Raw genomic sequence first — 18,513 nt, 5'->3', positions numbered from 1 at the left:
CTTCCAGAGCAGGATATGCAGCCCTATGACAAAGTAAAAAAAAATTGGAATCCCTCTACAACACAAGGATACAGGCAATGGATTAAGGTGGATCAAATCTTAAGACATGGAACAGAACAGATTCAACAGACTCTTGATACAGAATTAATGAAGAGGAAAATACAACACTCAGAAGAAAGGGACATTCTTAGATGGGGCTATGAAGAAAAAGGTACCTTCACCACTAGGGAGGCTTATAATATCATTATCAAGGAACATATGGTCAAAGACCCTCTCTGGAGAAAAGTCTGGGACCCTACCAACTGGCCGAAAATCTCAACCTTTCTCTGGCTTTTATGTCAAAATAAAATCCTCACTTGGGACAATCTCAGGAAGAGGAACTATCATGGGCCCTCACTGTGCTTGCACTCTTGTCATCTTGCGCGTAAACTTTGGGAAAAAGTCAGTTTTCGATGCCAAAAGGAAGGAAGAATACATGGAGACATCATAGCCACTGTACACAACTGGGATCAAAATCCATATCAAAGCAAGATTTTAAACTTCCTATGGAAGCTCATTCTGGGCTTCCTCATGTGGAATATTTGGAAGGAGAGAAATCGGAGAATCTTCAAGGATCACTCTGCACCCCTGGAGAATCTTTGGACAATCATCTACCAAAATATCAAGGAAACCTTACTTCTCCATACCTGGTATGAGGAGGACTTTCCTTCTCTCCCCCAAGAACAAAATATCTGGGCTAATTGGAACCTTCAATGGAATCAAGTACCAATATCCAAAGGAACAACTCCTCCAAAGGGCAGTTCACCTGAAAAGTGGATCCCTCCCCCCAAGCATATGTTCCAGTTAAACTTCGATGGAGCCTCGAAAGGCAACCCAGGTAATGCAGGCTTCAGAGGGATATTCAGGGACTATAAGGGTGCTCCTCTTCTAACCTTTTTAGGATCAAAAGGCTGGGATACCAACAACTCGGCCGAACTGGAAGGTCTATGGCAGGGTCTTATTCTGGCTCAAAATAAGGGATACTTTCCGCTTATTATAGAAGGTGACTCTCAGATCATCATAAATATGATCATCAAAATCATGCAAGGCACTCCTTCAAGTAAAGTGAGCAATAGTTGGAGAATGGCGAAGCGGCTTGAACTCATTGAAATCTGGCTCTCTTCTCACAGGGCGATCACTCTCAAGCACATACGCCGGGAAGGAAACAAAGTAGCTGACTTACTAGCTAATATTGGAGTAGAAAGTGGATTGGATCTTCACACAGGCTCAATTTCCAGACTGGCCTCAGAAATCCAACTCATGGAATACCAAAATATTGTGAAGAATGAAATGAAACAAGGAGGAGAAGAGCACCCGGATGCAGGTGATTCCCGAGCTCATTAATGGCGTTAATTAGGTGTGATGGTGCTCAGCCTTGCTAGTTGTTGGACAACACTATAATCCAAGCCCAAACTTGGCACATGATGGCTCACCTAAGGCGAGAGTAGGTCTGCCTGAAAAATGACTTAAATGCTCACTTCGGCTGAGACAAGGCAGCTAATGGTTTAAACATGGCGCATTTGGCCTTCAACCCCACTGTTTGCACCCCGTCCTCTAGCCTCTGCCCGCTCCATGCAGGAATCCCCTACTACAGAACGGTTATAGGAAATTACTGTTGGCTCCTGCTGGTTCTTGATTTTCGTATTGGGTTTCTGTTCTCCCATTCCCAGCCTTGCTCTCTGAACCCTGTCCTGGATCTCCCTGAGCATTCTTGGCTTCCCATCAAAGAGCCCCTTTCTACTGAGCTTCCACTTCGCTACTCGGCCATGGTTCGTCATCGCATGAGAAGTCGCCATGGATGGAGCCATCGTGGTCACGCGCATTCTCAGGCTGCTCAGTCCATCAATCAACCACTGCCCCCTACCTCTCCGACCTCATCTCAAGCTAATTCTCCTCCCCCCAACCTGTCCAGAAGACCCTTCCCACACAATGCCTTACAGTCGACTCATTTCAGATTTCAGAGAAGCCTAAACATGCCCATCATCATGGCTAATATCACCATCATTTTCTCTGAAGAAGAAGCTTAGCCTCATGTTCCTGCGTGTACCTTGGCAAAGCATTCTTAAGGCGTTCATAGAGTTTCGGGCAGCCATGGCTCTGAGCAAAACCCAACAGATGAAGGCAAGGCGGAAAGGCATGGCGAGCTGAGGTGGGTGACACTCTAGGCGACACCCGCCCACTAGGTGGCAGCTCTCATGGTGCCACTGTTTCGATGGCCATTGTGGGCAGCTCAAGCAAAACCCATCCCGCGCTGGATCCTCTAGGTGGCATTGTGGCTGGGGACATGGCGAGGGATGGCGAAATTTGGTATGGCAATGCTTGCCCTGTCGTGGAGGAGCCACTGGACTAGGACGTCCCCATGTAACGCCATTTGGACCAACTCATGTCTACTCAGAGTTCTTTTATTGTTCACTGGTTAGATTCAGTTGTTCATGGTTCTGTGGTTTTGTTCATGTTTCTGTGGCTCGGTAGTCTGTGGTTCTACTGCTGACATGTATAGATTTTCTGTCTCTCGGTGTTTGTCTTGACTGCTTCAAAAGGGGTTATCTCATATCTTCATTTTGGTCTTGTCGTTGTTTTCCCGCTCTTATGTATGTTTTTTCTCTGTTCATTGTAACTGGTTTTCCCAATTATGGGACAATTTTGATGACCTGAAAGCACTTAGATGCTCTAGACTGAGGCTTCTGCCTCTTTGTAATTATATTTTTCTTTCCTTTTAATAGAATTAGTCTTTATAGAAAAAAAAGAAAAAGGCTACATTGATACATCTTTAGAAGATCTTCATCTAAGAATCCCCTTTGCATTATAGATAATACTTCCCACTTGTGTGTCTATTCGCTTACCGATCCTTTTTGTTTGAGGTGAAAAGAAATTTCATAGACATTGTCTACTTCTTCATCATGAAACCGTTTTAGCAGGGAATTTTTAAATTTCCCAATTGAATGAGTGAGATGCACATTTGTTGGACCACCATAGGAACCAATCATATGGTTCTGCTTCTAGGTTGTTGGATGCGGTCATGACCGTCTCTTGCTCACTTCTTGGCAGGTTTGCTTCGAAAATGGTGTTCATTTTATTTACCCATACAATGGCGCCCTTATGGTTCTTACCATCATACTTAGGTAATTCCCTTTTAATTTTAAGGTAGTCTATGTTGGGAAATTTTTATGGTACTAACTTCCTTCAAACTATATTTGTGGTACTCATGGCTTTTCGTGCATCGATGAAAATTCATGACTTAGAAATATTCCACCTTCTGGAGTCTTTGGACATTACGTAGTTGACGGGTTAAAAGGTGGATTGGCTCCTCCCATAAACTGCTCATCATGCTCTTTATTGCTATGATATGCTCTGCCATTTGGTCTTGATTCTTCTTGAAATCATCTCGCTTTCTCTTGATATCGTTAAGGCGCTTGCGTATTCTGTCGAGTTCTTCTTGAAATTATTTTGAATTGTCGTCATTTTTATTGCTTCCCATTTTGTTATTCTTTTTCCTTGTAGACACAATGTTTTTATCTATTTATTTAAATAATAATAATATTATTATTATTAAAATAATTTTTTTCAATTTATGTAATTTAATTATATTATTATCAATAATATGTAACCCAAACTATAATATTATATGTTATGTGTAATGTTACACGGGTGAATAGGGGAACTATCATAGTGGAGTGATGTAACCGTTGATATAGTGTTGACCCTCCATGTGACATGTTATACCGAGTTCAGTAGTGGAGAAACCATGATGGTAGAGAGTGGTGAATTGCGAGAAATGGGAGGTGGATCATGCCATGGAAATTGACAGTCAATAAAGAGTGTTTGTCACTGTGTGGACGTAAGGGAACCAGGCCGACAGGGATTACACCAAGTGATGAGTTGATTGGCACGGATAGTGATAGTGTGATGTCGTGACAACAGGTATCGAGTTGATTATCCATGGAAAGGAGAACAACAGAAAAACAATGACAACTAAACACACAAGGTCACGATAGTGGAAAAGGAGTTGGTGTTTTGGAGCAGGAGTCGAGGTGTTGGACAAGAGAGTGATAACCCAACGGGAGAAGCGAACCATTATACAATGGATTATAGCAAAGAAGGGTGGATGATAGATGAAACATCAGACAACAGAGGAGGCAACAGATGACTTTGATACGACTTGAGCAATTAACCTGTATACAAGCATGAATTTGTATGTGTATACTTGTATTATAGTAAGCAGTAGTTGTATTATTTATAAAAATATTAATGGTGCTTACAATTCTTCATGGCGTTGTGCCTATATAGGCATTGACTGGCCATGAAGATAGATGGTCACAACTTTTGACCCATGTCTCTTCACAATTAATGGGGCATTAACTAATTTAATTAATTTATTATTATTAATATTTGTTATTTTAATATTTATTATTTAATTGTTGTTTATGAATTTTTTTATTCAATAAATCATTATTTACTTAATATTATCTAGAAATAATTATTAAATAATCATTTGATGATTATTTCTTATCATGTTTGACTTAATCACCTTGGAATAATTAAATAAATCATTTTTATTTTTTAATTGCTTCAACCACTTTCTAAATAAATATATTTGACCATTTTGAATATATTTTCCCTCTAAATAAATATAATAAAATATCCACAATGGCTAGACCTTTATTTAGCCAATAATATTTTAATATTTTCTAATTCTCAATTTATTACAATATTTTGTGATAAATAGAGGTTTTTTTCTCCATTCTTAACCTTGACCATTTTCGTCGTCCCCATTATCTTCTCATAGCATTTGAGCTCCCACGTGAGTTCAAACAACTTTTATTTTTCTGCCCATTGCATATCACAAATTGAGAGAGAGAAGCATGTTGCTGAAGCACAAGGTCAAGAAGGGCCCATCCTGTGGAGGGGGATTTGTAGGAACATTTCTGTAATTTCTTCTCACCAGGTGTATCATTTTAATTAGTAAAATTACTTATTAATATTATCCATTGGGTTGCTACACTTTTATTTTTGTTTTTATATGTTTCTATTTTCATATTATCTTTTGTTGCAGGGTTTTTCTAACATTTTGTTGCAGATATGAAGCATAGACACAACCATATTTCGTTGTTAAGGTTATAAGCCACCTATAACTTAAGGGATTTTCTCTCACTTCCAGAAAACAATTACACTAACAATTGGTGACTCCACTGGTCCAGTGATTCAGAACCTTGGTGACTGTTTCTTCTGTCGTTTTCATTATTTTTCCAAAAAGAATTATTCCTCTCAACTTCTATTTTTAGATATCTTCTATTTTCTAGAAAATTCTCTATTTCTGTTGGGGTTTTGCATCTTTTCACAGGTCGCAGGTACCAACTGAGCAGGAGATAACACAATCTAGGTCAGATTTGTCGAGTGGAAAAAGTAGGAATAAACACACTTTTTGGCCTATTTTCTATGCTCACCAATTCAATTTTCAACCCAAAATTTGTGCCCGGACGCACTTTCCAAGTTAGTAATTGTGTTCTGCACTTTTTTAGAAAAAATTCTAAGTTTTTCTAGTTTTTGCTAAGACTTTAGTGTGTGTGCCACAAAGGGTTTTTGTTCTTTCCTGAGTCACCTCTAGGCCTAGGTCCACTTAGTATTTTTCTAATTGAGGAAGGAAAAAAAACCCCTATGGTTTAGAGTACACCTCTATTATTTAGGAAGATAATTGTTGAGTTGGGGAGTCTAGTGTGCAACATTTTCAGCCACAGGTTTTTAGTGCCTTTCCCACTGTCTTGCAGTCATTTGAGACATTTTTTTTGTGCAACTTCATTCCGTTTAGAATGTTTTGTTTTCTATCATCTTAGGACCCCCTTATGTATCCTCCCATTTGCATCTTATTGTCTGCCATTTCAAGCATTCCCGCTCCTAGTTTTTACTGGTTTTCTGCATCACTTTTAGCATATTTTTGCCTTTAGATCCAAATCCCTTAGACATTAGATCTTTTGGCCATCCTTTTTTTTCTTTGATTTTCTTGTTTGCCATTCTTTTTTCTACTTGATTGTCTTCTTTGGTGGGGGGTTGTGTGCTTCACTTTCCTGTTCATTTTACTATTCATTTTCAATACTATTTATAATTTATGCACTTTATTTTCAGTAGTATTGGCATCATCAAAAGTTTCTTAATTAACTCATACACTTGACACATTTTACACAACCACACCCTAACCGAATGCAAGTTTGGTTACAACTGCCAAGCTAATACTTCAAACACTCCACCATAATAATAACTTAACTCACATAGATTAAGCCCACTTGGGCACTAGGGCCAAAAAAATATTTGTAGTTAGGTGTAGGATCAATGGTGCTTTAAGACTCGCCTCGCTCGCCAGAGATATTTAGCTATAGATATTCAATGGAGGGCCCGTGGCGGGCAATTGAGTCATAGTGAAGCCCACCATAGTGAGCCCTAATAAGGCAGGACTACCCTCCTAGCTTCCACCTATGCGAGGCGGGTATACGTATGCGAGAAAGCAGCTATGCGAGAATGATAATGCCTTATGCAACCGATAATGGCGTCTATGGGTATGCAGTAGGCTTCCAATAACACCCACTAATCACTTACATTGAGACATAAAAGGTTGACATTTTAGGGAGCTTAAAATCCTTCATCATCCCACGGTCTAAGGATGGAGCGTGTCAGGAACCTGATTCCGAGGGGGTTAAGCTAGGTCATGATGCGATGAGTTATCCTCAAGGCTACCCAACTCATGGATGATCACTAAGAAGCTCAAGACTTGACCACCCCCATGGGATGAAGGTAACCTTAATGGCCAATCTTAGGAAAGCACTCTATAAGACTGGTTGTGGGCAAGTACAGTTCGTCCTCTAGCCCACCTTTCTTTGGACAACTCTACTTGCAGGGATAAGATTTTGTAGAGTAAAAAGTCTCATGGAAGACCATCTAAAACAATATAGCTAAGACTTGTTTGATGATTTAGATCACCTTTAGGCTAGAGGCTATTTTTTCTATGATAGGACGTGTTCTCTTGAATGAGAGTAGCATATCATTATAGTTTGTTTACTCTTGGAACCACTGGTAGGTATTTTCTTGTTGTTTGTTACTCTTTTATTTTATCATCACCCTTTAGCCACTTGAGTCATCTTTGTCTTGACACCATTGCACCCCCTAGGCATTTGTCGTGGAGACTTCATGGCCCCCACCCCCTATTTCCTTTAGGACATTCGCTCACTCCTGATCGACGAGTTAGGATCCATCCTCCCAGTCCTCCATTGAGTACTGTTGAAGCCTCGAAAATCAGGTCGACAACAAGGGGGATACCCGTCCGGTCTGGACCTTGGTTGGCAGCTCCTTATCTGTTTGGTATAGTGGGTCCGACTGGGGATAATGGGACCAGTTCCCAATCTATGAGTGTGTGTGTGTAGAATTCGATGTTGCTGATCTAACAGTTCCTATTTAAGATATTCTAATTCAAACTTTAATCTAATTCTATCCTATTGTAATCTAATAAACAACACATCTAAATCTATACTAACCCGGTATGTAATTCTTCTATTATGCGATCTAAAGAGATTTCAAATAACAACTGGTAATAAAGATCATTCAGCGATTATAAGAAAGGAAATCAATCAAGATGAACCACTTCGCATAAAAAGTTAGACGAAACAGTTGTGAAAAACATATTGCATAATGAGCTATTCATACATTACGCATAAATAAATAGCTATCACCGTACAAAAGTGCCAAATGATAACTAAGCATTCATGCAATAATACATAAACAACTAAAAACTGTATATCACTTTAACATGTAAGAAGAAATGGTCAAGAGATAAAAGTACCATTTATGACTAGTCCTACTCATAAGCTTCAAGAAACAATGATTTATCTCTCCTTGCTCTAACATCCACTAAGAGTACAGAAGTGCAACATCAGTAGAAGATGTCAAATGCAAACATCAACAAATCTTGATCCATTCATTCACCAAAACCTCCTCTGAGGGTGCAAAAGTGCATGTTCTGAGGACAAGTTTTTGATAAATTTCTGGACCCTTCTCTAAATGCATGAGAAGGGTTTAAATACTACCTTCTAAATCTAATAATAACTTATTTACAAAAATTCAGGATGCAGTTTAAATGACCGCCCTTTTTCTAAGAAAAATTTAAAGTGAAAATTAAATCCATAACTAAACTATTTTTGTATCTGGTCTTTAAAACTACATGTATTCAGCATTGATTTAAGGAGAGTCGGCTGGCTGACTTTTACTTTGAGATGATATGATAAAACAGAATCGATGAGAGCTGGTGCCATCTTTTCAGCTGCATTTATGATACACTTCACAGTCATCCACTGACTATGCAGCTTTACCAAGTATGTCCAGTAATGTCCCCAATTTAACCTGTTCAGCGCTTGAATTTCTTTTGCCTTTTCTTGCGCTCTCTGTTTCCATTCCACCTCTAGTTGTAGTTTGTTTGGTAAATATCCTGGGGTGGTTTCTGCGATCAAATTTGCCCTGTGCAAATTCTCATTTACACAGTCAATAAGACTGCTTGCTTCCGTGGCTGCTATTTTTTCCGCTTGTTCTGCCTCCCTGATTTGATCGTCCCACTTGTTAAAGAGTAGCTCTTTATCGTTCTCATTTATCCTTGGTGCGCCTGCTATTTTTCCCTCGTCTTCATCCTGCCAAGCCAAGTACTCAGTCACCCATTTATCAATCAGATCATAGTCACTTCGTAAATCGACCACTTGATTAGTGATCTTATCACTAGTTTCACAATAATAACCCCACTGTGATATCTTTTGGCCCAACACTTCTTGCTACTGTAGTAATTGTTCATTCAAGGAAATAGATTCCGAAATAAAATCTATGAGCTTAGGGTCATCTTTGTGCATCTCTTGTAAATCTTGTAACTGCTTTCCTTTCTCATCCAAACTTTTTTGATATCCTATCTGCATTTGCTGGAAGTCCTGTTGCAACCTTTCAAGCTGTTTCTGTACTTCATTATTGGTGTTGGCTTGTTGCAATTGTTGTTGCAATACTTGTATCTGATCTTCCCATTCTTTCAACAACTGTTGTACTTCTGATGCTTTATCAATAGTCGCAGAGGCGTACGCTCCTGCGATCTGAGATAGTTTGGTGAGATTTTTAGTAGGATTGCTGGTGGGATCTTTCCACAAGACGTCTAATTGTTCTGCATCTTGAGAGAGTGTATTTTCCAATTTCCTTTTCTTTCTCTATCTTCTTACCACTGCTTTATGTTGGGGACTATAAAATATATCCAGAGGGGGAATTTCTTCTATGTTAAGTATAAGCGCAGAAGATGGGGCAACAAGAATATGCTCTATATTTGTGACATCGCTAACTATTGTTGTGACTAATTCCTGTGCTACCTGTGTATTGCTCATAGGTGTTTTTAGGGCTTGTCCTTCAAGATTGATCAGTTCGTTGAAGGTTTCCCATTCCTTATCTAATTCGGTTGTGACTAGTGGTGCTTCAATTATGAGAGGAGGAGGATCTCTTTGCGGGGAGGCAATAACCTGCCATTGTAGAAGTTCCATTGACTGAGCAGTATCTTTGGTTGACTCTTCGCTCCTATCCTGGTCATTTCCGGATATTTTAGAGTGTTCGGGCATTTCTTCTTCCGATTTAGATTTAGATTTGTTAGTGCTTGAACTCCCACTGAGACTAACGCTTGGAGTTGGTTCTCTTGCGGACAGTCGTAGTTTCTCTAGAGGAATATTGGCTAATCTTTTTTCTCTATATACCATGAACTTTTGAAAATCTTCTGTAGACAATTGCAATTGGGCTTCGCACAAAATCTCTTGAAGTGTGCTTTTCTCTTGGAATATATCATCAAATAAATCCTTTTTCCCAACGAACACTTTTATCTTGACTGTAGTTATGGAATTCTAGGCAACTTCATTCGGGTCAAATGGTCTTCCCAGGAATTTAAATAGTTGTAAACACGTCATATTATGTACTTCAGTGAATGCGTGACCTACATCAAATAACGAAAAGGCCCCACAAGCTACACGAAATTGTGGCCATATAGCCTTCTTTTTTTCCTTTAAGTCTTTAGTTAGGCCACCTTCTCCATAGGTTTGATATGCAATTTCTCGAGCTAGGAGTTTATCAGGGATATACAAAGGTAGAACATGAGGGGGTGCAGTACTTCCAAATACCCTAACATAAGTGAACAATTCCTCTCCGAACCATCTTGTGACGGGGAGGATGTCTACCTGTGCTTCAGGTGAGCGCCTCGGAGGAACTTTATCATACAACATTCTATACAAGGGCAGCATAATTCCATGACAAATTTGGTAGAAGTATGGAGTGAACTGAGAGTCCCACAATTCCTTATGATAGACATGGATGGGTAAGGGGTCTTGAGTTGTCCACTTCCAACCCATAACAGGGAATTTAAACACATAACATATTGAATCCATAATATATGCAGCTAGGTAAAAAGGAGGATAAATCCTTTGAGATGTGGCCCTTTTGGATCGATAACTAACAATAGCCGTGATTAGGTTATCTGATAAAATTTTGGCCCAATCTACAATAGTAGCATTTGTGGCAGCATCTAGTAATGGTAACCATTCAGATGAAAATTTATTGATATCTGGCATCCCAAATATTCTACAGAGCATGGCAGCAGCAAAACAATATGGGGAGGTGAGGGAACCAGTATTGTACATACCGTGTTTATATTTCTTGAGCGGTTCGTCTTTTCTGAACCAGTCTTTGGTGGTTTCTGATATGTTCTGGTTCTCCTTCACAAATTTCTCTATGAATTGCATGTTATAAGTTGCCTGTGGTTCAGGAAGATGATACATGAGCTTTAAATCCTGCGTAGCGAATGACCCGATGAGCCCTTGACCATGAACCTTGAACTGTCTATTTTTAATTTCTGTGCTATCAAGTATCCACTTGACCATATTTGTGTACGGGATGATTTTTGGCCTCGCTGCTATTCGATGTAGGAATGAGCAAGCTAGCTCTGTTAGGGTTGCTTCAGAAGAACTCCGTGAGCCAGCAACAACAGTAACTTCCATTACTCTGGGGTTCTCCTCTTCGAGTAGCTTGTACATGCCTTCCCACGTAGTTATTCCCGCATCTCTGTTACAAGCCGTGTCTGTATATAAAGGTGCCATTTCCTTTTATTTGGAGCTCGGGGCTTTGTTTTCCTTTCCCATGTCAACCTGCGTATTGCTTTGTATTGTCCTCCATACTCTGTTCCTGCAATTCACAAGTGAAGTAGAAATGAATGACCAGGAAGGGTGATGGGAGAATTTTAAATGCTGCAGACATACCAAATACACCACCTTACGTGAAGTGATTCTTCGAAAAGCATGCGTTCATATTTTATTGATAACTGACAACTAACTCCTTTATTAGCATTTAAAGCACATAATCATGTGTCAGCTTATGGAAAATAGCTTTTCTTGAATATTGTGCCCGAAAGATCTGCGATGGAGCAATTTTGCGATTTGCTTCACAACATCGCAGATCGCACCATCGCATATCGCAACATCGCAATATCATAAAATCGTACAAACATAACATCGCAATGTTGATCTGGCCTAACATCGCAACCATCACTTTATCATGATATCGTAATATTGCAGATTGCAAAAGTTTTATGTATGGCAGATTTCGTTAACCTGTTTCCTGCGATATGCGATCTTGCGATCGACGTCATCGCAAATCGGTAAATTCTGAAGTATTTCTTATAAGTTTTACTTATTGCGACGCGATAGTTGTTCAATACCACAATCTCGCACATGCCGGGATTGCACTTGAATGGTGGCGTCCTACTACCGTTTTACGATGCGATTTTTTAAAGATTTTTCCCTTATCATAAACTTAGGTTTTAAGTATTCCAAGGAGTTTCCTAAGCTTATGATGGTAACTTTATTTGCGAAAAAGGAATTTAAGCACTACTTTTTCTTTTCCTAAATTTTAATTAAGGGTCCCCACACATTTAGTATTTCGGATGACACTTAAATGAGAAGGGGGGGTTGTTGCTGGTCACAACAATTGGCGATTCACTTGGAAGAACCAGTTATCTCTGTTTTCCTACTGAATTTTCCAAACTTCCAAAATAGAAAATTTTCCGAAAAGTTAAACTTTGTTATGGAAATATAAAGTACATTATGCTCTAATCTGTCAATGATATTTTGTTTCATTCTTCGACTTTGATTATTTTCTTCCTTAGGCTAGTCCTTTTATTTATATCAGTCATTACTTGGTTTTGTAAAGATAAAACAAAGTCTCCTCTGTAAACCAGTTTTAAATATGCTCATTTGTCGTAGGTAGAGCCTCTGCTACCAGCAGGCGTTTATAGCCTCGACAGGGTTACTTGTTACGCAGCAATGATCCTGTATCCTACTTAAGGCAGCCCACAACTTTCAAAGAAAAATCCATATCCACACTTATTGCTTTGATTTTCTTTTTGCTCTTAAAGAACAATGTCTCGGTTTCGTAGCCAAATTATGACACATTCATTCACTTGATTTATAACTTTGCTGATCAAGCTGGCTCACGATGCGACCCCTTGTCTTTTGATTGCAACAATCTTGAGTCATTGCCCTGTTGTGGTGTACAGTATTGGCAAAGCCAGCAAGTTATAACATCAATGATAATGATAAGCTGGCTCGTGATGAGACCTCTTATTCTTCAAGATAAAGTGTATCCTTGGGTTGTTCCTCTGAAAGTTGCGATTTCCTTAGCAGGGAGGAAGTCATTGTTTCCTTAAGATAGCTCTAGATGACAATAATAGAGTTTTTTGGAAACATCTGTTCTATAGAGAATCTTTATTTTGTTATTGATACCTTTCATTGTACTGAGATAAAACAATTTCGTCACTAAAGGTTGTTTTCGTCAAACTTTTTGAAGTTGAAACTAGTATCATATCTAGGCTAGAGTCTTTAACTGTATCTATCAATAATAAAGATCAGCTTTCCAAAAGATTTGCTATTTATACAAGCGAAAAGTTCAAAATCTGAAAGAGAATTGGTGTCTTTTAGTAAATGTCAAATGCTGTTAACGACAACAGATTTTATTATGGAAAAACATATTTAAGGAAATGAGAGGTAACTATTCCCTTGGATTATTTACATGATATGAATAGGGCTAATTACTTCTTTTATTTTGCCTGCAAACTGTTAAAAATAAACTATCCACCTAACAACCTAGCTAAATTAATTCTACTCCTATTTTAACTATACACACAAAATTGACTAGGTATAATGATATTTCCAGTGTAACCATTTTCTCATTTTTATTCCTACATGTGTATACATTTCAAATATCAGTATTAGGAATAAATTTTTTACTGAACTGAAAACGTTAAATGTGGAATTAGAAAGCGTAACTGTTGTCAGAATTTTGCCTGCAATCTCCTTCTTATGAAATTTTCTTTCCAATTGGATACCTATTGGATCATAAAAATCAGGATGAGTTTCCATTATGGATTGGTAATCGTTCAATATGAAAGATGACAGGCAGGGTTGAGAATATGATTTTTTGGATTTAATAGCCTGTATCCTATTATTTTTGTTATGTGTGAAAGTTAGGCCTTTGATAATTTCTAATGAAAGGAAAGTTTCCAGAGATATTTCTCTGAATGAATCAATGAAGAATGGATGGAAATTTCTCAAAGGAAAATTGTCAATTAACTTGAATTGTCGGCAATTCTCCAAAAATACATTCTTTTGTTGATGTTGTTTTGGATAAGATAGAAGTTTTTCAAAAAAACTAATATTGATTGGAATTGAAATTGAAAAAGTTCTACATTCCTTTGACAAACTTCAATTTTCCAAAATGGTAAAACATCACTTGAATGTTTGTCGGTAAGGTGTTGAGTATGCCAGAGTAATCTGTCAAGAGTCTGAAAAATAAAATATAAAGCAAAATCCGGTTTTATACAAAATGAGTGCAAACGAAAAAGAATGCAATGACCATCTGTACAACTAGTGTTATAGCACAATTGGGATCGTTTTGAAATATTTTCTCTTTCACAAGGATTGGCCAGATTTATGGGATTCAAGTCATTTCTAATTCCATCTTGTGAATTAGAAAACAAATTATGATTGTGAATAGGCGTGAAGGTTTTTTCATGATATGAATCATAGATTGGAATACTCTCTTGGGTAGTGAAATCATGCAAATGATCTGCTACTTTGGAATGAGGATCGGTTGAAATAATTATTGAATTAGAATATCTCTCATTCTCAGATTTCTGATGATTCACTCGAGATAAATCAACATCTTCAACATCAAAGTAGCTATCATAAATGACTTCACAAGATTCCCTAGATTGCTCTTTTTCATCCAGTATATTTAAACAAGGAGGGTCAAGCCGTTCATGTTTTTTAATGACAAAAGGGTGTTCTATAGCTGCTTCTCTATCTTGAAAACCGAATGGTGATTCATTTAGATGAGCCTCTGTATTTTCTGAGATATCGTTAATACTGAGGGGGGGAAATTATCATCATTAAAAATATCAGGATAAAGAGAAAAATGTGACTCTGAAATAATGCATTTAAAAATATCTCCCTGTGAAAACTCTTGTACATTACATTCATCGTAGATTTCAGGTTTTAGATCATACCTTTATGTGCTCATGTTTTTTGGAAGAGGATTACTTTGTTGTTCTAACCTTGGCATTTGCATTTATCGAGTTGCGATCATATTATCTAACTTTGTCTCAAAGTTGCTTTCTGATTCCAAGGCGGCCTCTCTTCCAAAGTTGCCGCTTTTGCCTTCTTGTATGGGATCAGATGTATCCTTTGAGCTTTGGGAAATTTCTTCATCATGATTTATTCGCACATCCAAATTGGATTTCTCATTTATACTAGAAGCAAATGGAACAAAGCTTGGATTAATTTCCACTAGATCGGGGATAGGGGGCAGAGAATATTTATGATCAACACAATCTAATGATTCATCATTCATGAGTTCATTCTCAACATCATATTTTAAACAATTAAGATGAAATCGAATATTAAAATCTCTAACGGACTCATCTTCTTTGTATAGATATTCAATTTCATCATATACCTAATCGTAATCTTAGCAATCAATTTTACAAATGAAAACCGTGACAAATTGATCGCAACTGTGAATTGAGGCAATTGGAAGGGTTCTACACCAATTTCTAGCTTCCGCTACAAATGTGAGAGTAAAAATTCTGCATAAAATGCCTTCATCAATTCCATGAAAAATTGAATTTGAAACATTTTGAATAAATTGAAGGGCATGATTAAAAGCAGAAGAATTTCTCTTACCGTTGAATTTTACCTGAGACAAGAGTCTTACCACTTCGGGTGGAGTGTTGGAAGAGCCACGAACATGGATACAACTCCAGATGGGAAGTTTAAAAGAAGCCATCCTAGTTCGAATTTTACAACTGAAAACAAAGCCCAACAGACAACATGTTTCAGGCCCTCCTTCTAACGCCAAATATATTGAAGCCCTGAAAATCGGGTCGACAACAAGGGGGATACCCACCCGGTCCAGACCTTGGTTGGCAGCTCCTTATCCGTTTGGTATAGTGGGTCCGACTGGGGATAACGGGACCAGTTTCCCAATCTATGAGTGTGTGTGTGTAGAATTCGATGTTGCTGATCTAACAGTTCCTATTTAAGATATTCTAATTCAAACTTTAATCTAATTCAATTCTATTGTCATCTAATAAACAACACATCTAAATCTATACTAACTCGGGATGTAATTCTTCTATTATGCGATCTAAAGAGATTTCAAATAACAACTGGTAATAAAGATCATTCAGCGATTATAAGAAAGGAAATCAATCAAGATGAACCACTTCGCATAAAAATTTAGATGAAACAGTTGTGAAAAACATATTGCATAATGAGCTATTCGTTCATTAGGCATAAATAAATAGCTATCACCATACAAAAGTGCCAAATGATAACTCAAGTATTCATGCAATAATACATAAACAACTAAAAACTGTATATAACTTTAACATATAAGCAGAAATGGTCAAGAGATAAAAGTACCATTTATGACTAGTCCTACTCATAAGCTTCAAGCAACAATGATTTATCTCTCCTTGCTCTAACATTCACTAAGAGTACAAAAGTGAAACATCAGTAGCAGATATCAAATGCAAAAATCAACAAATCTTGATCCATTCATTCACCAAAACCTCCTCTGAGGGTGCAAAAGTGCATGTTCTGAGGACAAGTTTTTGATAAATTTCTGGACCCTTCTCTAAATGCATGAGAAGGGTTTAAATACTACTTCCTAAATCTAATAATAACTTATTTACAAAAATTCAAGATGCGGTTTAAAAGACCGCCCTTTTTCTAAGCAACATTTAAAGTGAAAATTATATCCAAAACTAAACTACTTTTGTATCTGGTCTTTAAAACTGCATGTATTTAGCATTGGTTTAAGGAGAGTCGGCTGGCTGACTTCTGCTTTGAGCTGAGCTAAGAAAATGGAATCGATGAGAGCTGGTGCCATCTTTTCGGCCGCATTTATGATACACTTCACAGTCATCCACTAACTATGCGGCTTTACCAAGTATGTCCAGTAATGTTCCCAATTTAACTTGTTCAGCGCTTGAATTGCTTTTGCCTTTTCTTGTGCTCTCTGTTTCCATTCCAACTCTCGTTGTAGTTTGTTCAGTAAATATCCTGGGGTGGTTTCTGCGATCAAATTTGCCTTGTGCAAATTCTCATTTACACAGTCAATAAGACTGCTTGCTGCCGTGGCTGTTGTTTCTGCCGCTTGTTCTGCCTCCCTGATTTGATCGTCCCACCTATTAAAGAGTAGCACTTTATGGTTCTCATTTATCCTTGGTGCGCCTGCTCTTTTTCCCTCGTCTTCATCCTTCCAAGCCAAGTACTCAGTCACCCGTTTATCAATCAGATCATAGTCACTTCGTAAATCGACCACTTGATTAGTGATCTTATCACTAGTTTCACAATAATAACCCCACTGTGATATCTTTTGGCCCAACACTTCTTGCTACTGTAGTAATTGTTCATTCAAGGAAATAGATTCTGAAATAAACTCTGTGAGCTTAGGGTTGTCTTTGTGCATCTCTTGTAAATCTTGTAACTGCTTTCCTTTCTCATCCAAACTTTTCTGATATCCTATCTGCATTTGCTGGAAGTCCTGTTGCAACCTTTCAAGCTGTTTCTGTACTTCATTATTGGTGTTGGCTTGTTGCAATTGTTGCTGCAATACTTGTATCTGATCCTCCCATTCTTTCAACAACTGCTGTACTTCCAATGTTTTATCAATAGTCGCATAGGCGTACGCTCCTGCAATCTGAGATAGTTTGGTGAGATTTTCAGTAGGATTGCTGGTGGGATATTTCCACAAGACGTCTAATTGTTCTACATCTTGAGAGAGTGTATTTTCCAATTTCCTTTTCTTTCTCTGTCTTCTTACCACTACTTTATGTTGGGGACTATAAAATATATCCAGAGGGGGAATTTCTTCTATATTAAGTATAAGCTCAGAAGATGGGGCAACAGGAATATGCTTCGTATCTGAGACATCGCTGACTATTATTGTGACTACTTCATGTGCTACCTGTGTATTGGTCACAGGTGTTTTTAGGGCTTGTCCTTCAATATTGATCAGTTCGTTGAAGGTTTCCCATTCCTTATCTAATTCGGTCGTGACTGGTGGTGCTTCAATTATTGGAGGAGGAGGATCTCTTTGTGAGGAGGCAATAACCTGCCGTTGTAGAAGTTCCATTGACTGAGAAGTATCTTTGGCTGACTCTTCGCTCCTATCCTGGTCATTTCTGGATCTTTTAGAGTGTTCGGGAATTTCTTGTTCCAATTTAGATTTAGATCCGTTAGTGCTTGAGCTCCCACTGAGACTAACGCTTGGAGTTGGTTCTATTGCGAACAGTCGTAGTTTCTCTAGAGGAATACTGCCTAATCTTCTTTCTCTATATACCATGAACTTTTGAAAATCTTCTGGAGACAATTGCAATTGGGCTTCGCGCAAAATATCTTGAAGTGTGCTTTTCTGTTGGAATATATCATCAAATAAATCCTTTTTCCCAACGAACACTTTTATCTTGACTGTAGTTGTGAAATTCTGGGCAACTTCATTCGGGTCAAATGGTCTTCCCGGGAATTTAAATAGTTGTAAACACGTCATATTTTGTACTTCAATGAATGCGTGACCTACATCAAATAACAAAAAGGCCCCACAAGCTATAGGAAACTGTAGCCATATAGCCTTCTTTTTTTCCTTTAAGTCTTTAGTTAGGCCACCTTCTCCACAGGTTTGATATGTAATTTCTCGAGCTCGGAGTTTATCAAGGTTATACAAAGGCAGAACATGAGGGGGTGCAGTACTTCCAAATACCCTAACATAAGTGAACAATTCCTCTCCGAACCATCTTGCGACGGGGAGGATGTCTACCTGTGCTTCAGGTGAGCACCTCGGAGGATCTTTATCATACAGCATTCTATACAAGGGCAG

This window comes from Pinus tabuliformis, chromosome 5_1, assembly GCF_031772625.1.
Source record: "Pinus tabuliformis cultivar Carrire ecotype Pingquan chromosome 5_1, CPIR1, whole genome shotgun sequence".
NCBI lineage: Eukaryota > Viridiplantae > Streptophyta > Pinopsida > Pinales > Pinaceae > Pinus > Pinus tabuliformis.
Note: the sequence above shows the minus strand (reverse complement) of the source record.